The sequence below is a fragment of the Anthonomus grandis genome, chromosome 12, assembly GCF_022605725.1.
Source record: "Anthonomus grandis grandis chromosome 12, icAntGran1.3, whole genome shotgun sequence".
NCBI lineage: Eukaryota > Metazoa > Arthropoda > Insecta > Coleoptera > Curculionidae > Anthonomus > Anthonomus grandis.
The window spans coordinates 1,279,245-1,304,829 of NC_065557.1; the positions used below are offsets into that span (position 1 = coordinate 1,279,245).

The 25,585-nt window shown below is 31.4% G+C and overlaps 1 protein-coding gene across 1 annotated transcript in view; it reads left to right on the plus strand.

Moving 5' to 3' along the window:
* Nucleotides 1-25,585, plus strand: part of LOC126743167 (probable beta-hexosaminidase fdl) — a 136,633-nt gene that overhangs the window by 17,112 nt on the left and 93,936 nt on the right. The window lies entirely within an intron of this gene.

Genomic DNA, 25,585 nt, shown 5'->3' on the forward strand with positions numbered 1-25,585 from the left:
TAATTAGGCACATTACGGAAGAAAAACACTATTTCCAGTCGATCCAAACACTATTTAGAAAATAAAGCAATGATATAGAAAATAGATGGAAAAATTGAATTCTCATTTATATATCCCTATCTCAGTCTAACAATTAGAAGAGGATGGGAGTAAAGTGATGTTTTTCGGGTATAATTAGGCACATTACGAAAGAAAAACACTATTTCCAGTCGATCCAAACACTATTTAGAAAATAAAGCAATGATATAGAAAATAGATGGAAAAATTGAATTCTCATTTATATATCCCTATCTCAGTCTAACAATTAGAAGAGGATGGGAGTAAAGTGATGTTTTTCGGGTATAATTAGGCACATTACGAAAGAAAAACACTATTTCCAGTCGATCCAAACACTATTTAGAAAATGAAGCAATGATATAGAAAATAGGTGGAAAAATTTAATTCTCATTTATATATCCCTATCTCAGTCTAACAATTAGAAGAGGATGGGAGTAAAGTGATGTTTTTCGGGTATAATTAGGCACATTACGAAAGAAAAACACTATTTCCAGTCGATCCAAACACTATTTAGAAAATGAAGCAATGATATAGAAAATAGGTGGAAAAATTTAATTCTCATTTATATATCCCTATCTCAGTCTAACAATTAGAAGAGGATGGGAGTAAAGTGATGTTTTTCGGGTATAATTAGGCACATTACGAAAGAAAAACACTATTTCCAGTCGATCCAAACACTATTTAGAAAATGAAGCAATGATATAGAAAATAGGTGGAAAAATTTAATTCTCATTTATATATCCCTATCTCAGTCTAACAATTAGAAGAGGATGGGAATAAAGTGATGTTTTTCGGGTATAATTAGGCACATTACGAAAGAAAAACACTATTTCCAGTCGATCCAAACACTATTTAGAAAATGAAGCAATGATATAGAAAATAGATGGAAAAATTGAATTCTCATTTATATATCCCTATCTCAGTCTAACAATTAGAAGAGGATGGGAGTAAAGTGATGTTTTTCGGGTATAATTAGGCACATTACGGAAGAAAAACACTATTTCCAGTCGATCCAAACACTATTTAGAAAATGAAGCAATGATATAGAAAATAGGTGGAAAAATTGAATTCTCATTTATATATCCCTATCTCAGTCTAACAATTAGAAGAGGATGGGAGTAAAGTGATGTTTTTCGGGTATAATTAGGCACATTACGAAAGAAAAACACTATTTCCAGTCGATCCAAACACTATTTAGAAAATGAAGCAATGATATAGAAAATAGGTGGAAAAATTGAATTCTCATTTATATATCCCTATCTCAGTCTAACAATTAGAAGAGGATGGGAATAAAGTGATGTTTTTCGGGTATAATTAGGCACACTACGAAAGAAAAACACTATTTCCAGTCGATCCAAACACTATTTAGAAAATGAAGCAATGATATAGAAAATAGGTGGAAAAATTGAATTCTCATTTATATATCCCTATCTCAGTCTAACAATTAGAAGAGGATGGGAATAAAGTGATGTTTTTCGGGTATAATTAGGCACATTACGAAAGAAAAACACTATTTCCAGTCGATCCAAACACTATTTAGAAAATGAAGCAATGATATAGAAAATAGATGGAAAAATTGAATTCTCATTTATATATCCCTATCTCAGTCTAACAATTAGAAGAGGATGGGAGTAAAGTGATGTTTTTCGGGTATAATTAGGCACATTACGGAAGAAAAACACTATTTCCAGTCGATCCAAACACTATTTAGAAAATGAAGCAATGATATAGAAAATAGGTGGAAAAATTGAATTCTCATTTATATATCCCTATCTCAGTCTAACAATTAGAAGAGGATGGGAGTAAAGTGATGTTTTTCGGGTATAATTAGGCACATTACGAAAGAAAAACACTATTTCCAGTCGATCCAAACACTATTTAGAAAATGAAGCAATGATATAGAAAATAGATGGAAAAATTGAATTCTCATTTATATATTCCTATCTCAGTCTAACAATTAGAAGAGGATGGGAATAAAGTGATGTTTTTCGGGTATAATTAGGCCCATTACGAAAGAAAAACACTATTTCCAGTCGATCCAAACACTATTTAGAAAATGAAGCAATGATATAGAAAATAGATGGAAAAATTGAATTCTCATTTATATATTCCTATCTCAGTCTAACAATTAGAAGAGGATGGGAATAAAGTGATGTTTTTCGGGTATAATTAGGCCCATTACGAAAGAAAAACACTATTTCCAGTCGATCCAAACACTATTTAGAAAATGAAGCAATGATATAGAAAATAGATGGAAAAATTGAATTCTCATTTATATATTCCTATCTCAGTCTAACAATTAGAAGAGGATGGGAATAAAGTGATGTTTTTCTGGTACAATTAGGCCCATTACGAAAGAAAAACACTATTTCCAGTCGATCCAAACACTATTTAGAAAATGAAGCAATGATATAGAAAATAGATGGAAAAATTGAATTCTCATTTATATATCCCTATCTCAGTCTAACAATTAGAAGAGGATGGGAGTAAAGTGATGTTTTTCGGGTATAATTAGGCACATTACGGAAGAAAAACACTATTTCCAGTCGATCCAAACACTATTTAGAAAATGAAGCAATGATATAGAAAATAGGTGGAAAAATTGAATTCTCATTTATATATCCCTATCTCAGTCTAACAATTAGAAGAGGATGGGAGTAAAGTGATGTTTTTCGGGTATAATTAGGCACATTACGAAAGAAAAACACTATTTCCAGTCGATCCAAACACTATTTAGAAAATAAAGCAATGATATAGAAAATAGATGGAAAAATTGAATTCTCATTTATATATCCCTATCTCAGTCTAACAATTAGAAGAGGATGGGAGTAAAGTGATGTTTTTCGGGTATAATTAGGCACATTACGAAAGAAAAACACTATTTCCAGTCGATCCAAACACTATTTAGAAAATGAAGCAATGATATAGAAAATAGGTGGAAAAATTTAATTCTCATTTATATATCCCTATCTCAGTCTAACAATTAGAAGAGGATGGGAGTAAAGTGATGTTTTTCGGGTATAATTAGGCACATTACGAAAGAAAAACACTATTTCCAGTCGATCCAAACACTATTTAGAAAATGAAGCAATGATATAGAAAATAGGTGGAAAAATTGAATTCTCATTTATATATCCCTATCTCAGTCTAACAATTAGAAGAGGATGGGAGTAAAGTGATGTTTTTCGGGTATAATTAGGCACATTACGAAAGAAAAACACTATTTCCAGTCGATCCAAACACTATTTAGAAAATGAAGCAATGATATAGAAAATAGGTGGAAAAATTTAATTCTCATTTATATATCCCTATCTCAGTCTAACAATTAGAAGAGGATGGGAGTAAAGTGATGTTTTTCGGGTATAATTAGGCACATTACGAAAGAAAAACACTATTTCCAGTCGATCCAAACACTATTTAGAAAATGAAGCAATGATATAGAAAATAGGTGGAAAAATTTAATTCTCATTTATATATCCCTATCTCAGTCTAACAATTAGAAGAGGATGGGAATAAAGTGATGTTTTTCGGGTATAATTAGGCACATTACGAAAGAAAAACACTATTTCCAGTCGATCCAAACACTATTTAGAAAATGAAGCAATGATATAGAAAATAGATGGAAAAATTGAATTCTCATTTATATATCCCTATCTCAGTCTAACAATTAGAAGAGGATGGGAGTAAAGTGATGTTTTTCGGGTATAATTAGGCACATTACGGAAGAAAAACACTATTTCCAGTCGATCCAAACACTATTTAGAAAATGAAGCAATGATATAGAAAATAGGTGGAAAAATTGAATTCTCATTTATATATCCCTATCTCAGTCTAACAATTAGAAGAGGATGGGAGTAAAGTGATGTTTTTCGGGTATAATTAGGCACATTACGAAAGAAAAACACTATTTCCAGTCGATCCAAACACTATTTAGAAAATGAAGCAATGATATAGAAAATAGGTGGAAAAATTGAATTCTCATTTATATATCCCTATCTCAGTCTAACAATTAGAAGAGGATGGGAATAAAGTGATGTTTTTCGGGTATAATTAGGCACACTACGAAAGAAAAACACTATTTCCAGTCGATCCAAACACTATTTAGAAAATGAAGCAATGATATAGAAAATAGATGGAAAAATTGAATTCTCATTTATATATTCCTATCTCAGTCTAACAATTAGAAGAGGATGGGAATAAAGTGATGTTTTTCGGGTATAATTAGGCCCATTACGAAAGAAAAACACTATTTCCAGTCGATCCAAACACTATTTAGAAAATGAAGCAATGATATAGAAAATAGATGGAAAAATTGAATTCTCATTTATATATTCCTATCTCAGTCTAACAATTAGAAGAGGATGGGAATAAAGTGATGTTTTTCGGGTATAATTAGGCCCATTACGAAAGAAAAACACTATTTCCAGTCGATCCAAACACTATTTAGAAAATGAAGCAATGATATAGAAAATAGATGGAAAAATTGAATTCTCATTTATATATTCCTATCTCAGTCTAACAATTAGAAGAGGATGGGAATAAAGTGATGTTTTTCTGGTACAATTAGGCCCATTACGAAAGAAAAACACTATTTCCAGTCGATCCAAACACTATTTAGAAAATGAAGCAATGATATAGAAAATAGATGGAAAAATTGAATTCTCATTTATATATTCCTATCTCAGTCTAACAATTAGAAGAGGATGGGAGTAAAGTGATGTTTTTCGGGTATAATTAGGCACATTACGAAAGAAAAACACTATTTCCAGTCGATCCAAACACTATTTAGAAAATGAAGCAATGATATAGAAAATAGATGGAAAAATTGAATTCTCATTTATATATTCCTATCTCAGTCTAACAATTAGAAGAGGATGGGAATAAAGTGATGTTTTTCGGGTATAATTAGGCCCATTACGAAAGAAAAACACTATTTCCAGTCGATCCAAACACTATTTAGAAAATGAAGCAATGATATAGAAAATAGATGGAAAAATTGAATTCTCATTTATATATTCCTATCTCAGTCTAACAATTAGAAGAGGATGGGAATAAAGTGATGTTTTTCTGGTACAATTAGGCCCATTACGAAAGAAAAACACTATTTCCAGTCGATCCAAACACTATTTAGAAAATGAAGCAATGATATAGAAAATAGGTGGAAAAATTGAATTCTCATTTATATATTCCTATCTCAGTCTAACAATTAGAAGAGGATGGGAATAAAGTGATGTTTTTCGGGTATAATTAGGCCCATTACGAAAGAAAAACACTATTTCCAGTCGATCCAAACACTTTTTAGAAAATGAAGCAATGATATAGAAAATAGGTGGAAAAATTGAATTCTCATTTATATATTCCTATCTCAGTCTAACAATTAGAAGAGGATGGGAATAAAGTGATGTTTTTCGGGTATAATTAGGCCCATTACGAAAGAAAAACACTATTTCCAGTCGATCCAAACACTATTTAGAAAATGAAGCAATGATATAGAAAATAGATGGAAAAATTGAATTCTCATTTATATATCCCTATCTCAGTCTAACAATTAGAAGAGGATGGGAATAAAGTGATGTTTTTCTGGTACAATTAGGCCCATTACGAAAGAAAAACACTATTTCCAGTCGATCCAAACACTTTTTAGAAAATGAAGCAATGATATAGAAAATAGGTGGAAAAATTGAATTCTCATTTATATATTCCTATCTCAGTCTAACAATTAGAAGAGGATGGGAATAAAGTGATGTTTTTCGGGTATAATTAGGCCCATTACGAAAGAAAAACACTATTTCCAGTCGATCCAAACACTATTTAGAAAATGAAGCAATGATATAGAAAATAGGTGGAAAAATCGAATTCTCATTTATATATCCCTATCTCAGTCTAACAATTAGAAGAGGATGGGAATAAAGTGATGTTTTTCGGGTATAATTAGGCACACTACGAAAGAAAAACACTATTTCCAGTCGATCCAAACACTATTTAGAAAATGAAGCAATGATATAGAAAATAGATGGAAAAATTGAATTCTCATTTATATATCCCTATCTCAGTCTAACAATTAGAAGAGGATGGGAATAAAGTGATGTTTTTCTGGTACAATTAGGCCCATTACGAAAGAAAAACACTATTTCCAGTCGATCCAAACACTTTTTAGAAAATGAAGCAATGATATAGAAAATAGGTGGAAAAATTGAATTCTCATTTATATATTCCTATCTCAGTCTAACAATTAGAAGAGGATGGGAATAAAGTGATGTTTTTCGGGTATAATTAGGCCCATTACGAAAGAAAAACACTATTTCCAGTCGATCCAAACACTATTTAGAAAATGAAGCAATGATATATAAAATAGGTGGAAAAATTGAATTCTCATTTATATATTCCTATCTCAGTCTAACAATTAGAAGAGGATGGGATTAAAGTGATGTTTTTCTGGTACAATTAGGCACATTACGAAAGAAAAACACTATTTCCAGTCGATCCAAACACTATTTAGAAAATGAAGCAATGATATAGAAAATAGGTGGAAAAATTGAATTCTCATTTATATATCCCTATCTCAGTCTAACAATTAGAAGGGGATGGGAGTAAAGTGATGTTTTTCGGGTATAATTAGGTACATTACGATAGAAAAACACTATTTCCAGTCGATCCAAACACTATTTAGAAAATGAAGCCATGATATAGAAAATAGATGGAAAAATTCAATTCTCATTTATATATCCCTATCTCAGTCTAACAATTAGAAGGGGATGGGAGTAAAGTGATGTTTTTTGGGTATAATCAGGCCCATTACGAAAGAAAAACACTATTTTCAGTCGATCCAAACACTATTTAGAAAATGAAGCCATGATATAGAAAATAGATGGAAAAATTCAATTCTCATTTATATATCCCTATCTCAGTCTAACAATTAGAAGGGGATGGGAGTAAAGTGATGTTTTTTGGGTATAATTAGGCACATTACGAAAGAAAAACACTATTCCCAGTCGATCCAAACACTATTTAGAAAATGAAGCAATGATATAGAAAATAGATGGAAAAATTAAATTCTCATTTATATATCCCTATCTCAGTCTAACAATTAGAAGAGGATGGGAATAAAGTGATGTTTTTCGGGTATAATTAGGCACATTACGAAAGAAAAACACTATTTCCAGTCGATCCAAACACTATTTAGAAAATGAAGCAATGATATAGAAAATAGATGGAAAAATTAAATTCTCATTTATATATCCCTATCTCAGTCTAACAATTAGAAGGGGATGGGAGTAAAGTGATGTTTTTTGGGTATAATCAGGCACATTACGAAAGAAAAACACTATTTCCAGTCGATCCAAACACTATTTAGAAAATGAAGCCATGATATAGAAAATAGATGGAAAAATTCAATTCTCATTTATATATCCCTATCTCAGTCTAACAATTAGAAGGGGATGGGAGTAAAGTGATGTTTTTTGGGTATAATCAGGCACATTACGAAAGAAAAACACTATTTCCAGTCGATCCAAACACTATTTAGAAAATGAAGCCATGATATAGAAAATAGATGGAAAAATTCAATTCTCATTTATATATCCCTATCTCAGTCTAACAATTAGAAGAGGATGGGAATAAAGTGATGTTTTTCGGGTATAATTAGGCACATTACGAAAGAAAAACACTATTTCCAGTCGATCCAAACACTATTTAGAAAATGAAGCAATGATATAGAAAATAGATGGAAAAATTAAATTCTCATTTATATATCCCTATCTCAGTCTAACAATTAGAAGGGGATGGGAGTAAAGTGATGTTTTTTGGGTATAATCAGGCACATTACGAAAGAAAAACACTATTTCCAGTCGATCCAAACACTATTTAGAAAATGAAGCCATGATATAGAAAATAGATGGAAAAATTCAATTCTCATTTATATATCCCTATCTCAGTCTAACAATTAGAAGGGGATGGGAGTAAAGTGATGTTTTTTGGGTATAATCAGGCCCATTACGAAAGAAAAACACTATTTTCAGTCGATCCAAACACTATTTAGAAAATGAAGCCATGATATAGAAAATAGATGGAAAAATTCAATTCTCATTTATATATCCCTATCTCAGTCTAACAATTAGAAGGGGATGGGAGTAAAGTGATGTTTTTTGGGTATAATTAGGCACATTACGAAAGAAAAACACTATTCCCAGTCGATCCAAACACTATTTAGAAAATGAAGCAATGATATAGAAAATAGATGGAAAAATTAAATTCTCATTTATATATCCCTATCTCAGTCTAACAATTAGAAGAGGATGGGAATAAAGTGATGTTTTTCGGGTATAATTAGGCACATTACGAAAGAAAAACACTATTTCCAGTCGATCCAAACACTATTTAGAAAATGAAGCCATGATATAGAAAATAGATGGAAAAATTAAATTCTCATTTATATATCCCTATCTCAGTCTAACAATTAGAAGAGGATGGGAATAAAGTGATGTTTTTCGGGTATAATTAGGCACATTACGAAAGAAAAACACTATTTCCAGTCGATCCAAACACTATTTAGAAAATGAAGCAATGATATAGAAAATAGGTGGAAAAATTAAATTCTCATTTATATATTCCTATCTCAGTCTAACAATTAGAAGAGGATGGGATTAAAGTGATGTTTTTCTGGTACAATTAGGCACATTACGAAAGAAAAACACTATTTCCAGTCGATCGAAACACTATTTAGAAAATGAAGCAATGATATAGAAAACAGATGGAAAAATTAAATTCTCATTTATATATCCCTATCTCAGTCTAACAATTAGAAGAGGATGGGATTAAAGTGATGTTTTTCTGGTACAATTAGGCCCATTACGAAAGAAAAACACTATTTCCAGTCGATCCAAACACTATTTAGAAAATGAAGCAATGATATAGAAAATAGGTGGAAAAATTGAATTCTCATTTATATATCCCTATCTCAGTCTAACAATTAGAAGGGGATGGGAGTAAAGTGATGTTTTTCGGGTATAATTAGGTACATTACGATAGAAAAACACTATTTCCAGTCGATCCAAACACTATTTAGAAAATGAAGCCATGATATAGAAAATAGATGGAAAAATTCAATTCTCATTTATATATCCCTATCTCAGTCTAACAATTAGAAGGGGATGGGAGTAAAGTGATGTTTTTTGGGTATAATCAGGCCCATTACGAAAGAAAAACACTATTTTCAGTCGATCCAAACACTATTTAGAAAATGAAGCCATGATATAGAAAATAGATGGAAAAATTCAATTCTCATTTATATATCCCTATCTCAGTCTAACAATTAGAAGGGGATGGGAGTAAAGTGATGTTTTTTGGGTATAATTAGGCACATTACGAAAGAAAAACACTATTCCCAGTCGATCCAAACACTATTTAGAAAATGAAGCAATGATATAGAAAATAGATGGAAAAATTAAATTCTCATTTATATATCCCTATCTCAGTCTAACAATTAGAAGAGGATGGGAATAAAGTGATGTTTTTCGGGTATAATTAGGCACATTACGAAAGAAAAACACTATTTCCAGTCGATCCAAACACTATTTAGAAAATGAAGCAATGATATAGAAAATAGATGGAAAAATTAAATTCTCATTTATATATCCCTATCTCAGTCTAACAATTAGAAGGGGATGGGAGTAAAGTGATGTTTTTTGGGTATAATCAGGCACATTACGAAAGAAAAACACTATTTCCAGTCGATCCAAACACTATTTAGAAAATGAAGCCATGATATAGAAAATAGATGGAAAAATTCAATTCTCATTTATATATCCCTATCTCAGTCTAACAATTAGAAGGGGATGGGAGTAAAGTGATGTTTTTTGGGTATAATCAGGCACATTACGAAAGAAAAACACTATTTCCAGTCGATCCAAACACTATTTAGAAAATGAAGCCATGATATAGAAAATAGATGGAAAAATTCAATTCTCATTTATATATCCCTATCTCAGTCTAACAATTAGAAGAGGATGGGAATAAAGTGATGTTTTTCGGGTATAATTAGGCACATTACGAAAGAAAAACACTATTTCCAGTCGATCCAAACACTATTTAGAAAATGAAGCAATGATATAGAAAATAGATGGAAAAATTAAATTCTCATTTATATATCCCTATCTCAGTCTAACAATTAGAAGGGGATGGGAGTAAAGTGATGTTTTTTGGGTATAATCAGGCACATTACGAAAGAAAAACACTATTTCCAGTCGATCCAAACACTATTTAGAAAATGAAGCCATGATATAGAAAATAGATGGAAAAATTCAATTCTCATTTATATATCCCTATCTCAGTCTAACAATTAGAAGGGGATGGGAGTAAAGTGATGTTTTTTGGGTATAATCAGGCCCATTACGAAAGAAAAACACTATTTTCAGTCGATCCAAACACTATTTAGAAAATGAAGCCATGATATAGAAAATAGATGGAAAAATTCAATTCTCATTTATATATCCCTATCTCAGTCTAACAATTAGAAGGGGATGGGAGTAAAGTGATGTTTTTTGGGTATAATTAGGCACATTACGAAAGAAAAACACTATTCCCAGTCGATCCAAACACTATTTAGAAAATGAAGCAATGATATAGAAAATAGATGGAAAAATTAAATTCTCATTTATATATCCCTATCTCAGTCTAACAATTAGAAGAGGATGGGAATAAAGTGATGTTTTTCGGGTATAATTAGGCACATTACGAAAGAAAAACACTATTTCCAGTCGATCCAAACACTATTTAGAAAATGAAGCCATGATATAGAAAATAGATGGAAAAATTAAATTCTCATTTATATATCCCTATCTCAGTCTAACAATTAGAAGAGGATGGGAATAAAGTGATGTTTTTCGGGTATAATTAGGCACATTACGAAAGAAAAACACTATTTCCAGTCGATCCAAACACTATTTAGAAAATGAAGCAATGATATAGAAAATAGGTGGAAAAATTAAATTCTCATTTATATATCCCTATCTCAGTCTAACAATTAGAAGGGGATGGGAGTAAAGTGATGTTTTTCGGGTATAATTAGGCACATTACGAAAGAAAAACACTATTTCCAGTCGATCCAAACACTATTTAGAAAATGAAGCAATGATATAGAAAATAGGTGGAAAAATTAAATTCTCATTTATATATCCCTATCTCAGTCTAACAATTAGAAGGGGATGGGAGTAAAGTGATGTTTTTCGGGTATAATTAGGCACATTACGAAAGAAAAACACTATTTCCAGTCGATCCAAACACTATTTAGAAAATGAAGCAATGATATAGAAAATAGATGGAAAAATTAAATTCTCATTTATATATCCCTATCTCAGTCTAACAATTAGAAGAGGATGGGAGTAAAGTGATGTTTTTTGGGTATAATCAGGCCCATTACGAAAGAAAAACACTATTTCCAGTCGATCCAAACACTATTTAGAAAATGAAGCAATGATATAGAAAATAGATGGAAAAATTAAATTCTCATTTATATATCCCTATCTCAGTCTAACAATTAGAAGAGGATGGGAATAAAGTGATGTTTTTCGGGTATAATTAGGCACATTACGGAAGAAAAACACTATTCCCAGTCGATCCAAACACTATTTAGAAAATGAAGCAATGATATAGAAAATAGATGGAAAAATTAAATTCTCATTTATATATCCCTATCTCAGTCTAACAATTAGAAGAGGATGGGAATAAAGTGATGTTTTTCGGGTATAATTAGGCACATTACGGAAGAAAAACACTATTCCCAGTCGATCCAAACACTATTTAGAAAATGAAGCAATGATATAGAAAATAGGTGGAAAAATTAAATTCTCATTTATATATCCCTATCTCAGTCTAACAATTAGAAGGGGATGGGAGTAAAGTGATGTTTTTTGGGTATAATCAGGCCCATTACGAAAGAAAAACACTATTTCCAGTCGATCCAAACACTATTTAGAAAATGAAGCAATGATATAGAAAATAGGTGGAAAAATTAAATTCTCATTTATATATCCCTATCTCAGTCTAACAATTAGAAGGGGATGGGAGTAAAGTGATGTTTTTCGGGTATAATTAGGCACATTACGAAAGAAAAACACTATTCCCAGTCGATCCAAACACTATTTAGAAAATGAAGCAATGATATAGAAAATAGATGGAAAAATTAAATTCTCATTTATATATCCCTATCTCAGTCTAACAATTAGAAGAGGATGGGAATAAAGTGATGTTTTTCGGGTATAATTAGGCACATTACGGAAGAAAAACACTATTCCCAGTCGATCCAAACACTATTTAGAAAATGAAGCAATGATATAGAAAATAGGTGGAAAAATTAAATTCTCATTTATATATCCCTATCTCAGTCTAACAATTAGAAGGGGATGGGAGTAAAGTGATGTTTTTTGGGTATAATCAGGCCCATTACGAAAGAAAAACACTATTTCCAGTCGATCCAAACACTATTTAGAAAATGAAGCAATGATATAGAAAATAGGTGGAAAAATTAAATTCTCATTTATATATCCCTATCTCAGTCTAACAATTAGAAGAGGATGGGAATAAAGTGATGTTTTTCGGGTATAATTAGGCACATTACGGAAGAAAAACACTATTCCCAGTCGATCCAAACACTATTTAGAAAATGAAGCAATGATATAGAAAATAGATGGAAAAATTAAATTCTCATTTATATATCCCTATCTCAGTCTAACAATTAGAAGAGGATGGGAATAAAGTGATGTTTTTCGGGTATAATTAGGCACATTACGGAAGAAAAACACTATTCCCAGTCGATCCAAACACTATTTAGAAAATGAAGCAATGATATAGAAAATAGGTGGAAAAATTAAATTCTCATTTATATATCCCTATCTCAGTCTAACAATTAGAAGGGGATGGGAGTAAAGTGATGTTTTTTGGGTATAATCAGGCCCATTACGAAAGAAAAACACTATTTCCAGTCGATCCAAACACTATTTAGAAAATGAAGCAATGATATAGAAAATAGATGGAAAAATTAAATTCTCATTTATATATCCCTATCTCAGTCTAACAATTAGAAGAGGATGGGAATAAAGTGATGTTTTTCGGGTATAATTAGGCACATTACGGAAGAAAAACACTATTCCCAGTCGATCCAAACACTATTTAGAAAATGAAGCAATGATATAGAAAATAGGTGGAAAAATTAAATTCTCATTTATATATCCCTATCTCAGTCTAACAATTAGAAGGGGATGGGAGTAAAGTGATGTTTTTTGGGTATAATCAGGCCCATTACGAAAGAAAAACACTATTTCCAGTCGATCCAAACACTATTTAGAAAATGAAGCAATGATATAGAAAATAGGTGGAAAAATTAAATTCTCATTTATATATCCCTATCTCAGTCTAACAATTAGAAGAGGATGGGAATAAAGTGATGTTTTTCGGGTATAATTAGGCACATTACGGAAGAAAAACACTATTCCCAGTCGATCCAAACACTATTTAGAAAATGAAGCAATGATATAGAAAATAGGTGGAAAAATTAAATTCTCATTTATATATCCCTATCTCAGTCTAACAATTAGAAGGGGATGGGAGTAAAGTGATGTTTTTTGGGTATAATCAGGCCCATTACGAAAGAAAAACACTATTTCCAGTCGATCCAAACACTATTTAGAAAATGAAGCAATGATATAGAAAATAGATGGAAAAATTAAATTCTCATTTATATATCCCTATCTCAGTCTAACAATTAGAAGAGGATGGGAATAAAGTGATGTTTTTCGGGTATAATTAGGCACATTACGGAAGAAAAACACTATTCCCAGTCGATCCAAACACTATTTAGAAAATGAAGCAATGATATAGAAAATAGGTGGAAAAATTAAATTCTCATTTATATATCCCTATCTCAGTCTAACAATTAGAAGGGGATGGGAGTAAAGTGATGTTTTTTGGGTATAATCAGGCCCATTACGAAAGAAAAACACTATTTCCAGTCGATCCAAACACTATTTAGAAAATGAAGCAATGATATAGAAAATAGATGGAAAAATTAAATTCTCATTTATATATCCCTATCTCAGTCTAACAATTAGAAGAGGATGGGAATAAAGTGATGTTTTTCGGGTATAATTAGGCACATTACGGAAGAAAAACACTATTCCCAGTCGATCCAAACACTATTTAGAAAATGAAGCAATGATATAGAAAATAGGTGGAAAAATTAAATTCTCATTTATATATCCCTATCTCAGTCTAACAATTAGAAGGGGATGGGAGTAAAGTGATGTTTTTTGGGTATAATCAGGCCCATTACGAAAGAAAAACACTATTTCCAGTCGATCCAAACACTATTTAGAAAATGAAGCAATGATATAGAAAATAGGTGGAAAAATTAAATTCTCATTTATATATCCCTATCTCAGTCTAACAATTAGAAGAGGATGGGAATAAAGTGATGTTTTTCGGGTATAATTAGGCACATTACGGAAGAAAAACACTATTCCCAGTCGATCCAAACACTATTTAGAAAATGAAGCAATGATATAGAAAATAGATGGAAAAATTAAATTCTCATTTATATATCCCTATCTCAGTCTAACAATTAGAAGAGGATGGGAATAAAGTGATGTTTTTCGGGTATAATTAGGCACATTACGGAAGAAAAACACTATTCCCAGTCGATCCAAACACTATTTAGAAAATGAAGCAATGATATAGAAAATAGATGGAAAAATTAAATTCTCATTTATATATCCCTATCTCAGTCTAACAATTAGAAGAGGATGGGAATAAAGTGATGTTTTTCGGGTATAATTAGGCACATTACGGAAGAAAAACACTATTCCCAGTCGATCCAAACACTATTTAGAAAATGAAGCAATGATATAGAAAATAGATGGAAAAATTAAATTCTCATTTATATATCCCTATCTCAGTCTAACAATTAGAAGAGGATGGGAATAAAGTGATGTTTTTCGGGTATAATTAGGCACATTACGAAAGAAAAACACTATTTCCAGTCGATCCAAACACTATTTAGAAAATGAAGCAATGATATAGAAAATAGGTGGAAAAATTTAATTCTCATTTATATATCCCTATCTCAGTCTAACAATTAGAAGAGGATGGGAATAAAGTGATGTTTTTCGGGTATAATTAGGCACATTACGGAAGAAAAACACTATTCCCAGTCGATCCAAACACTATTTAGAAAATGAAGCAATGATATAGAAAATAGGTGGAAAAATTAAATTCTCATTTATATATCCCTATCTCAGTCTAACAATTAGAAGGGGATGGGAGTAAAGTGATGTTTTTTGGGTATAATCAGGCCCATTACGAAAGAAAAACACTATTTCCAGTCGATCCAAACACTATTTAGAAAATGAAGCAATGATATAGAAAATAGGTGGAAAAATTAAATTCTCATTTATATATCCCTATCTCAGTCTAACAATTAGAAGAGGATGGGAATAAAGTGATGTTTTTCGGGTATAATTAGGCACATTACGGAAGAAAAACACTATTCCCAGTCGATCCAAACACTATTTAGAAAATGAAGCAATGATATAGAAAATAGGTGGAAAAATTAAATTCTCATTTATATATCCCTATCTCAGTCTAACAATTAGAAGGGGATGGGAGTAAAGTGATGTTTTTTGGGTATAATCAGGCCCATTACGAAAGAAAAACACTATTTCCAGTCGATCCAAACACTATTTAGAAAATGAAGCAATGATATAGAAAATAGATGGAAAAATTAAATTCTCATTTATATATCCCTATCTCAGTCTAACAATTAGAAGAGGATGGGAATAAAGTGATGTTTTTCGGGTATAATTAGGCACATTACGGAAGAAAAACACTATTCCCAGTCGATCCAAACACTATTTAGAAAATGAAGCAATGATATAGAAAATAGGTGGAAAAATTAAATTCTCATTTATATATCCCTATCTCAGTCTAACAATTAGAAGGGGATGGGAGTAAAGTGATGTTTTTTGGGTATAATCAGGCCCATTACGAAAGAAAAACACTATTTCCAGTCGATCCAAACACTATTTAGAAAATGAAGCATTGATATAGAAAATAGGTGGAAAAATTAAATTCTCATTTATATATTCCCTATCTCAGTCTAACAATTAGAAGGGGATGGGAGTAAAGTGATGTTTTTCGGGTATAATTAGGCACATTACGAAAGAAAAACACTATTTCCAGTCGATCCAAACACTATTTAGAAAATGAAGCAATGATATAGAAAATAGATGGAAAAATTAAATTCTCATTTATATATCCCTATCTCAGTCTAACAATTAGAAGAGGATGGGAATAAAGTGATGTTTTTCGGGTATAATTAGGCACATTACGGAAGAAAAACACTATTCCCAGTCGATCCAAACACTATTTAGAAAATGAAGCAATGATATAGAAAATAGATGGAAAAATTAAATTCTCATTTATATATCCCTATCTCAGTCTAACAATTAGAAGGGGATGGGAGTAAAGTGATGTTTTTCGGGTATAATTAGGCACATTACGAAAGAAAAACACTATTTCCAGTCGATCCAAACACTATTTAGAAAATGAAGCAATGATATAGAAAATAGGTGGAAAAATTAAATTCTCATTTATATATCCCTATCTCAGTCTAACAATTAGAAGGGGATGGGAGTAAAGTGATGTTTTTTGGGTATAATCAGGCCCATTACGAAAGAAAAAACACTATTTCCAGTCGATCCAAACACTATTTAGAAAATGAAGCAATGATATAGAAAATAGGTGGAAAAATTAAATTCTCATTTATATATCCCTATCTCAGTCTAACAATTAGAAGGGGATGGGAGTAAAGTGATGTTTTTTGGGTATAATCAGGCCCATTACGAAAGAAAAACACTATTTCCAGTCGATCCAAACACTATTTAGAAAATGAAGCAATGATATAGAAAATAGATGGAAAAATTAAATTCTCATTTATATATCCCTATCTCAGTCTAACAATTAGAAGGGGATGGGAGTAAAGTGATGTTTTTCGGGTATAATTAGGCACATTACGGAAGAAAAACACTATTCCCAGTCGATCCAAACACTATTTAGAAAATGAAGCAATGATATAGAAAATAGATGAAAAAATTAAATTCTCATTTATATATCCCTATCTCAGTCTAACAATTAGAAGAGGATGGGAATAAAGTGATGTTTTTCGGGTATAATTAGGCACATTACGGAAGAAAAACACTATTCCCAGTCGATCCAAACACTATTTAGAAAATGAAGCAATGATATAGAAAATAGATGGAAAAATTAATTCTCATTTATATATCCCTATCTCAGTCTAACAATTAGAAGAGGATGGGAATAAAGTGATGTTTTTCGGGTATAATTAGGCACATTACGGAAGAAAAACACTATTCCCAGTCGATCCAAACACTATTTAGAAAATGAAGCAATGATATAGAAAATAGATGGAAAAATTAAATTCTCATTTATATATCCCTATCTCAGTCTAACAATTAGAAGAGGATGGGAATAAAGTGATGTTTTTCGGGTATAATTAGGCACATTACGGAAGAAAAACACTATTCCCAGTCGATCCAAACACTATTTAGAAAATGAAGCAATGATATAGAAAATAGGTGGAAAAATTAAATTCTCATTTATATATCCCTATCTCAGTCTAACAATTAGAAGGGGATGGGAGTAAAGTGATGTTTTTTGGGTATAATCAGGCCCATTACGAAAGAAAAACACTATTTCCAGTCGATCCAAACACTATTTAGAAAATGAAGCATTGATATAGAAAATAGGTGGAAAAATTAAATTCTCATTTATATATCCCTATCTCAGTCTAACAATTAGAAGGGGATGGGAGTAAAGTGATGTTTTTCGGGTATAATTAGGCACATTACGAAAGAAAAACACTATTTCCAGTCGATCCAAACACTATTTAGAAAATGAAGCAATGATATAGAAAATAGATGGAAAAATTAAATTCTCATTTATATATCCCTATCTCAGTCTAACAATTAGAAGAGGATGGGAATAAAGTGATGTTTTTCGGGTATAATTAGGCACATTACGGAAGAAAAACACTATTCCCAGTCGATCCAAACACTATTTAGAAAATGAAGCATTGATATAGAAAATAGGTGGAAAAATTAAATTCTCATTTATATATCCCTATCTCAGTCTAACAATTAGAAGGGGATGGGAGTAAAGTGATGTTTTTTGGGTATAATCAGGCCCATTACGAAAGAAAAACACTATTTCCAGTCGATCCAAACACTATTTAGAAAATGAAGCAATGATATAGAAAATAGATGGAAAAATTAAATTCTCATTTATATATCCCTATCTCAGTCTAACAATTAGAAGAGGATGGGAATAAAGTGATGTTTTTCGGGTATAATTAGGCACATTACGGAAGAAAAAACACTATTCCCAGTCGATCCAAACACTATTTAGAAAATGAAGCAATGATATAGAAAATAGGTGGAAAAATTAAATTCTCATTTATATATCCCTATCTCAGTCTAACAATTAGAAGGGGATGGGAGTAAAGTGATGTTTTTTGGGTATAATCAGGCCCATTACGAAAGAAAAACACTATTTCCAGTCGATCCAAACACTATTTAGAAAATGAAGCAATGATATAGAAAATAGATGGAAAAATTAAATTCTCATTTATATATCCCTATCTCAGTCTAACAATTAGAAGAGGATGGGAATAAAGTGATGTTTTTCGGGTATAATTAGGCACATTACGGAAGAAAAACACTATTCCCAGTCGATCCAAACACTATTTAGAAAATGAAGCAATGATATAGAAAATAGGTGGAAAAATTAAATTCTCATTTATATATCCCTATCTCAGTCTAACAATTAGAAGGGGATGGGAGTAAAGTGATGTTTTTTGGGTATAATCAGGCCCATTACGAAAGAAAAACACTATTTCCAGTCGATCCAAACACTATTTAGAAAATGAAGCAATGATATAGAAAATAGGTGGAAAAATTAAATTCTCATTTATATATCCCTATCTCAGTCTAACAATTAGAAGAGGATGGGAATAAAGTGATGTTTTTCGGGTATAATTAGGCACATTACGGAAGAAAAACACTATTCCCAGTCGATCCAAACACTATTTAGAAAATGAAGCAATGATATAGAAAATAGATGGAAAAATTAAATTCTCATTTATATATCCCTATCTCAGTCTAACAATTAGAAGAGGATGGGAATAAAGTGATGTTTTTCGGGTATAATTAGGCACATTACGGAAGAAAAACACTATTCCCAGTCGATCCAAACACTATTTAGAAAATGAAGCAATGATATAGAAAATAGATGGAAAAATTAAATTCTCATTTATATATCCCTATCTCAGTCTAACAATTAGAAGAGGATGGGAATAAAGTGATGTTTTTCGGGTATAATTAGGCACATTACGGAAGAAAAACACTATTCCCAGTCGATCCAAACACTATTTAGAAAATGAAGCAATGATATAGAAAATAGATGGAAAAATTAAATTCTCATTTATATATCCCTATCTCAGTCTAACAATTAGAAGAGGATGGGAATAAAGTGATGTTTTTCGGGTATAATTAGGCACATTACGAAAGAAAAACACTATTTCCAGTCGATCCAAACACTATTTAGAAAATGAAGCAATGATATAGAAAATAGGTGGAAAAATTTAATTCTCATTTATATATCCCTATCTCAGTCTAACAATTAGAAGAGGATGGGAATAAAGTGATGTTTTTCGGGTATAATTAGGCACATTACGGAAGAAAAACACTATTCCCCAGTCGATCCAAACACTATTTAGAAAATGAAGCAATGATATAGAAAATAGGTGGAAAAATTAAATTCTCATTTATATATCCCTATCTCAGTCTAACAATTAGAAGGGGATGGGAGTAAAGTGATGTTTTTTGGGTATAATCAGGCCCATTACGAAAGAAAAACACTATTTCCAGTCGATCCAAACACTATTTAGAAAATGAAGCAATGATATAGAAAATAGGTGGAAAAATTAAATTCTCATTTATATATCCCTATCTCAGTCTAACAATTAGAAGAGGATGGGAATAAAGTGATGTTTTTCGGGTATAATTAGGCACATTACGGAAGAAAAACACTATTCCCAGTCGATCCAAACACTATTTAGAAAATGAAGCAATGATATAGAAAATAGGTGGAAAAATTAAATTCTCATTTATATATCCCTATCTCAGTCTAACAATTAGAAGGGGATGGGAGTAAAGTGATGTTTTTTGGGTATAATCAGGCCCATTACGAAAGAAAAACACTATTTCCAGTCGATCCAAACACTATTTAGAAAATGAAGCAATGATATAGAAAATAGATGGAAAAATTAAATTCTCATTTATATATCCCTATCTCAGTCTAACAATTAGAAGAGGATGGGAATAAAGTGATGTTTTTCGGGTATAATTAGGCACATTACGGAAGAAAAACACTATTCCCAGTCGATCCAAACACTATTTAGAAAATGAAGCAATGATATAGAAAATAGGTGGAAAAATTAAATTCTCATTTATATATCCCTATCTCAGTCTAACAATTAGAAGGGGATGGGAGTAAAGTGATGTTTTTTGGGTATAATCAGGCCCATTACGAAAGAAAAACACTATTTCCAGTCGATCCAAACACTATTTAGAAAATGAAGCATTGATATAGAAAATAGGTGGAAAAATTAAATTCTCATTTATATATCCCTATCTCAGTCTAACAATTAGAAGGGGATGGGAGTAAAGTGATGTTTTTCGGGTATAATTAGGCACATTACGAAAGAAAAACACTATTTCCAGTCGATCCAAACACTATTTAGAAAATGAAGCAATGATATAGAAAATAGATGGAAAAATTAAATTCTCATTTATATATCCCTATCTCAGTCTAACAATTAGAAGAGGATGGGAATAAAGTGATGTTTTTCGGGTATAATTAGGCACATTACGGAAGAAAAACACTATTCCCAGTCGATCCAAACACTATTTAGAAAATGAAGCAATGATATAGAAAATAGATGGAAAAATTAAATTCTCATTTATATATCCCTATCTCAGTCTAACAATTAGAAGGGGATGGGAGTAAAGTGATGTTTTTCGGGTATAATTAGGCACATTACGAAAGAAAAACACTATTTCCAGTCGATCCAAACACTATTTAGAAAATGAAGCAATGATATAGAAAATAGGTGGAAAAATTAAATTCTCATTTATATATCCCTATCTCAGTCTAACAATTAGAAGGGGATGGGAGTAAAGTGATGTTTTTTGGGTATAATCAGGCCCATTACGAAAGAAAAACACTATTTCCAGTCGATCCAAACACTATTTAGAAAATGAAGCAATGATATAGAAAATAGGTGGAAAAATTAAATTCTCATTTATATATCCCTATCTCAGTCTAACAATTAGAAGGGGATGGGAGTAAAGTGATGTTTTTTGGGTATAATCAGGCCCATTACGAAAGAAAAACACTATTTCCAGTCGATCCAAACACTATTTAGAAAATGAAGCAATGATATAGAAAATAGATGGAAAAATTAAATTCTCATTTATATATCCCTATCTCAGTCTAACAATTAGAAGGGGATGGGAGTAAAGTGATGTTTTTCGGGTATAATTAGGCACATTACGGAAGAAAAACACTATTCCCAGTCGATCCAAACACTATTTAGAAAATGAAGCAATGATATAGAAAATAGATGAAAAAATTAAATTCTCATTTATATATCCCTATCTCAGTCTAACAATTAGAAGAGGATGGGAATAAAGTGATGTTTTTCGGGTATAATTAGGCACATTACGGAAGAAAAACACTATTCCCAGTCGATCCAAACACTATTTAGAAAATGAAGCAATGATATAGAAAATAGATGGAAAAATTAATTCTCATTTATATATCCCTATCTCAGTCTAACAATTAGAAGAGGATGGGAATAAAGTGATGTTTTTCGGGTATAATTAGGCACATTACGGAAGAAAAACACTATTCCCAGTCGATCCAAACACTATTTAGAAAATGAAGCAATGATATAGAAAATAGATGGAAAAATTAAATTCTCATTTATATATCCCTATCTCAGTCTAACAATTAGAAGAGGATGGGAATAAAGTGATGTTTTTCGGGTATAATTAGGCACATTACGGAAGAAAAACACTATTCCCAGTCGATCCAAACACTATTTAGAAAATGAAGCAATGATATAGAAAATAGGTGGAAAAATTAAATTCTCATTTATATATCCCTATCTCAGTCTAACAATTAGAAGGGGATGGGAGTAAAGTGATGTTTTTTGGGTATAATCAGGCCCATTACGAAAGAAAAACACTATTTCCAGTCGATCCAAACACTATTTAGAAAATGAAGCAATGATATAGAAAATAGGTGGAAAAATTAAATTCTCATTTATATATCCCTATCTCAGTCTAACAATTAGAAGAGGATGGGAATAAAGTGATGTTTTTCGGGTATAATTAGGCACATTACGGAAGAAAAACACTATTCCCAGTCGATCCAAACACTATTTAGAAAATGAAGCAATGATATAGAAAATAGATGGAAAAATTAAATTCTCATTTATATATCCCTATCTCAGTCTAACAATTAGAAGAGGATGGGAATAAAGTGATGTTTTTCGGGTATAATTAGGCACATTACGGAAGAAAAACACTATTCCCAGTCGATCCAAACACTATTTAGAAAATGAAGCAATGATATAGAAAATAGGTGGAAAAATTAAATTCTCATTTATATATCCCTATCTCAGTCTAACAATTAGAAGGGGATGGGAGTAAAGTGATGTTTTTTGGGTATAATCAGGCCCATTACGAAAGAAAAACACTATTTCCAGTCGATCCAAACACTATTTAGAAAATGAAGCAATGATATAGAAAATAGATGGAAAAATTAAATTCTCATTTATATATCCCTATCTCAGTCTAACAATTAGAAGAGGATGGGAATAAAGTGATGTTTTTCGGGTATAATTAGGCACATTACGGAAGAAAAACACTATTCCCAGTCGATCCAAACACTATTTAGAAAATGAAGCAATGATATAGAAAATAGGTGGAAAAATTAAATTCTCATTTATATATCCCTATCTCAGTCTAACAATTAGAAGGGGATGGGAGTAAAGTGATGTTTTTTGGGTATAATCAGGCCCATTACGAAAGAAAAACACTATTTCCAGTCGATCCAAACACTATTTAGAAAATGAAGCAATGATATAGAAAATAGGTGGAAAAATTAAATTCTCATTTATATATCCCTATCTCAGTCTAACAATTAGAAGAGGATGGGAATAAAGTGATGTTTTTCGGGTATAATTAGGCACATTACGGAAGAAAAACACTATTCCCAGTCGATCCAAACACTATTTAGAAAATGAAGCAATGATATAGAAAATAGGTGGAAAAATTAAATTCTCATTTATATATCCCTATCTCAGTCTAACAATTAGAAGGGGATGGGAGTAAAGTGATGTTTTTTGGGTATAATCAGGCCCATTACGAAAGAAAAACACTATTTCCAGTCGATCCAAACACTATTTAGAAAATGAAGCAATGATATAGAAAATAGATGGAAAAATTAAATTCTCATTTATATATCCCTATCTCAGTCTAACAATTAGAAGAGGATGGGAATAAAGTGATGTTTTTCGGGTATAATTAGGCACATTACGGAAGAAAAACACTATTCCCAGTCGATCCAAACACTATTTAGAAAATGAAGCAATGATATAGAAAATAGGTGGAAAAATTAAATTCTCATTTATATATCCCTATCTCAGTCTAACAATTAGAAGGGGATGGGAGTAAAGTGATGTTTTTTGGGTATAATCAGGCCCATTACGAAAGAAAAACACTATTTCCAGTCGATCCAAACACTATTTAGAAAATGAAGCAATGATATAGAAAATAGATGGAAAAATTAAATTCTCATTTATATATCCCTATCTCAGTCTAACAATTAGAAGAGGATGGGAATAAAGTGATGTTTTTCGGGTATAATTAGGCACATTACGGAAGAAAAACACTATTCCCAGTCGATCCAAACACTATTTAGAAAATGAACTCTCACGAGATGTGTCAATGATATAGAAAATAGGTGGAAAAATTAAATTCTCATTTATATATCCCTATCTCAGTCTAACAATTAGAAGGGGATGGGAGTAAAGTGATGTTTTTTGGGTATAATCAGGGCCCATTACGAAAGAAAAAACACTATTTCCAGTCGATCCAAACACTATTTAGAAAATGAAGCATTGATATAGAAAATAGGTGGAAAAATTAAATTCTCATTTATATATCCCTATCTCAGTCTAACAATTAGAAGGGGATGGGAGTAAAGTGATGTTTTTCGGGTATAATTAGGCACATTACGAAAGAAAAACACTATTTCCAGTCGATCCAAACACTATTTAGAAAATGAAGCAATGATATAGAAAATAGATGGAAAAATTAAATTCTCATTTATATATCCCTATCTCAGTCTAACAATTAGAAGAGGATGGGAATAAAGTGATGTTTTTCGGGTATAATTAGGCACATTACGGAAGAAAAACACTATTCCCAGTCGATCCAAACACTATTTAGAAAATGAAGCATTGATATAGAAAATAGGTGGAAAAATTAAATTCTCATTTATATATCCCTATCTCAGTCTAACAATTAGAAGGGGATGGGAGTAAAGTGATGTTTTTTGGGTATAATCAGGCCCATTACGAAAGAAAAACACTATTTCCAGTCGATCCAAACACTATTTAGAAAATGAAGCAATGATATAGAAAATAGATGGAAAAATTAAATTCTCATTTATATATCCCTATCTCAGTCTAACAATTAGAAGAGGATGGGAATAAAGTGATGTTTTTCGGGTATAATTAGGCACATTACGGAAGAAAAACACTATTCCCAGTCGATCCAAACACTATTTAGAAAATGAAGCAATGATATAGAAAATAGGTGGAAAAATTAAATTCTCATTTATATATCCCTATCTCAGTCTAACAATTAGAAGGGGATGGGAGTAAAGTGATGTTTTTTGGGTATAATCCAGGCCCCATTACGAAAGAAAAAACACTATTTCCAGTCGATCCAAACACTATTTAGAAAATGAAGCAATGATATAGAAAATAGATGGAAAAATTAAATTCTCATTTATATATCCCTATCTCAGTCTAACAATTAGAAGAGGATGGGAATAAAGTGATGTTTTTCGGGTATAATTAGGCACATTACGGAAGAAAAACACTATTCCCAGTCGATCCAAACACTATTTAGAAAATGAAGCAATGATATAGAAAATAGGTGGAAAAATTAAATTCTCATTTATATATCCCTATCTCAGTCTAACAATTAGAAGGGGATGGGAGTAAAGTGATGTTTTTTGGGTATAATCAGGCCCATTACGAAAGAAAAACACTATTTCCAGTCGATCCAAACACTATTTAGAAAATGAAGCACTCTCACGAGATGTG